We start from the raw sequence: 2,939 nt of genomic DNA on the forward strand, positions 1-2,939 counted from the left end.
CACAAGCCATAATACACAACATGGAGTCATTCAAGACCCCAAACCACTGAACGGATTGCTAAAGCTCAAAATGACCGGTCGGGTCGTTACACTTGCTCGGTCCTTCCACCAACTGGTCCTTAATTTCTTCTTAATTCCCTAATAAAGCTCGTTCAAGGGGGTCTGTGGGGCTCATATAAGGCATCACTAAGGTCACATCATTTTCCACCATAGAAATCATGGATAGCTCTTCATAGTAGACTGACAACTTGAGTGCTTTTAAATATTGAAGACCTCTACTCGATCGCACACTCTCATTGTCATTTGTCCTTCACCAACATCAGTAATAGCTCGGCCCGTGCAGCCCGTGGCTAGGAATGGACACCCCAAGATAAATTGGACTTTCTGATCAGGCTTAAGTCCAAGATAATGAAATCAACTGAGAATATGAAAGAACCCAATTGCAATACCACTGCATTAGGCCACTTCTCGCCCAATCCCAATTGCTTGAACATAGATAGCGGCAATAAATTAAAGCTCGCTCCAAATCACATAAGGCTTGCTTGATAGTGTGTTTACCAATCGAGATCTGGATAGTGAAGCTCCCTGGATCCTTCAATTTCTGAGGTAGTTTGCTTTGAATTCTTGAACTACATTCTTCTATGAGTGCCACTGTTTCGTACTCGGCTAAACTTCTCTTATTTTCCACTATGTCTTTGATATATTTTGCATGTTTGGGCACTTCCTGCAAGATGTCTACCAACGGGATATTGATTTACACTTGCTTCAAAATGTCCAGGAATTTCTTGTAGGCATCATTGTCCTTCACTTTCTGTAATCTTTTTGGGAAAGGGGTGGTGGCTTAGCCACTATGGGTGATGGTGGCTTTGCCAACCCCTATTTAGCTAGCCTTTCTACTACAGTCTCTTATGCTACCTCATCTTCCACATTGACCGGTTTTCAGCAAAAGTGACTTATTTTCTCTCTTTGGACGGCACTTCCTCCAACACTCTTCCGTTTCGCAACGTCACAACATTAACATTAGCCTTAGTATTTTCCTCAGTGTCACTTGGAAGTGCCCCAACTGGCCGAGTATTTTGGGCACTAGCAAGTTGCCCCATTGTCGCTCTAGATTCCGAATGGTTGTTAATGGGCTACCGCTTGGTCCTGATGGATAACCATCATCTTCTTTAGCATCTCCTCGATATGGATTATTTGGTTTGTTGGTTGTTCAGACTATGGTGATCTATATTTCTATTGAGGAGCTTGTGGCTTGTATTGATTCTGAGTACCTTGATTCGCACCCCGTGAAAAGTTTAGGTAGTTCCGCCAGTTTGGATTGTAGGTGTTCCCATACTAATTTGCCTAGCCTCAATTCGCATTACCCATAAAACATACAGACTCTCAATTTGTTGGGCATCGATCAGTCGTGTGACCCTCTCCAAAAACTTCACAAAATGCTTGAACATGTTGCACCGGCTGAACTTGCTACTGATTGAGAACCATGGCCATATTATTAAACTAGTTAGCTAATGTAGAAACCTGCACCGATAATGCGAAAACAACAACTAGTTCAAGGACCCCTGTAGTTTTGTGGACAGTATGTCTGCTGTCTCTCCTTGCAAATCAGGATTACTTTTGGAGAATTGTTCAACAATGCATAAATCTCATCAAAGCTTTTCTCCAACACTTGACCATCGGATACATCATCTACCACAATCTTAGTCTCTGCGTGTAACCCTTCTATGAAGGTATGAGCCAACACTTCATTAGTTTGGTTATGATGAGGACAATCCCGAAGCAGCCCATTGAACCTCTCCCAAGCAGAAAATAAGGACTCACCCTCCTTCTGTTTAAAGGTGACTATCTCACTTCTGATATTTGCAGTTGTGCCTGAAGGGAAAAACGTGCCAAAAATTTTCGAGCCAGATCATTCCATGATGTAATAGAGTTAGCCAGTTCCACCTTATACTATATTCTCGCTTCGCCCAACAGAGAGAAAGGGAATAGTGTGAGCCTCACATAGTCCGGTGTGACTCCATTCGTGATATAAGCATCACTAATCTCCAAGAAGTTCAGAATGTGCTTTTGTGGGTCCTCATGTGGTAGGCCCATGAATTGCCCGTTTGCATGTAATAGCTGGATCATGCTCTATTTAAGCTCAAAGTGCCTAGTGATTCTTGGCTTCACAATTCTAGAGATGACATTAGCAATGCTGGCATTGACACCTCCTGTACCGCCGAAGGTTGCCCGTATGCCATATCCACGGGTAGTTGAACAAGTGCCTGGTTATCTGTGTCCCTTGCTTCTCTCAACCTTCTGTGAAATATTCTCTCAGGTTTGGGGTCAAAGCCTTGAAGTTTATCTTGGCTCTTGACCCTTCGCATTCAAACAAAGTTCCTGAGAGCAGAGCAACCAATAAGAAATATTAGACTTGTCGAAATAAACAACAAAAGTTAAAGCTAGTAAATAGTCAATATTCAAGTCCCCGGCAACGACGCCAAAAACTTGTTGCCCCCAAAACGCAAACGCAATTATACGTGGTCAAAAAGTAATATAATGTTGAGTAGAGTATTGAACCCATAGAGACTTATGTTTAACTACTTACTAATTTCACTAAAATTGTTATTCAGTAGAGTTAATCAATGCTGAATTGTGTGATTTCTAACTGATCAATAAATGTAACAATTAACTAATTTAGCAAGAAGAAGATGGTTGTTGAGAATTCAGTAAAAGATAAACACTCCAGGGTTGTGATCGATTCACCAATCCTATTATGTTCTAGCTAACTCTTTTTTCATGCAATTCGCTTGTGATTGCTAATTAATCGAGCAAATATACTCGTAGTATTCTCCCAAATTACTACTCGCCTGCCCAAAATAGATTAACGCCTATATTTCTATGAAATTAATATATCAAGAACGCATTAAGATCACGATATTAAATTAAGTATGGTGATT

General features: G+C 41.1%; 1 non-coding gene across 1 annotated transcript; it reads left to right on the forward strand.

Moving 5' to 3' along the window:
• The first annotated feature begins 1,754 nt into the window (after positions 1-1,754).
• On the forward strand, positions 1,755-1,861 carry LOC117276110 (small nucleolar RNA R71). The gene has a single exon (XR_004506336.1). It is a non-coding gene; the product is annotated as a small nucleolar RNA R71 (small nucleolar RNA).
• Positions 1,862-2,939: the final 1,078 nt, after the last annotated feature.

The sequence above is a fragment of the Nicotiana tomentosiformis genome, chromosome 3 (assembly GCF_000390325.3).
Source record: "Nicotiana tomentosiformis chromosome 3, ASM39032v3, whole genome shotgun sequence".
NCBI lineage: Eukaryota > Viridiplantae > Streptophyta > Magnoliopsida > Solanales > Solanaceae > Nicotiana > Nicotiana tomentosiformis.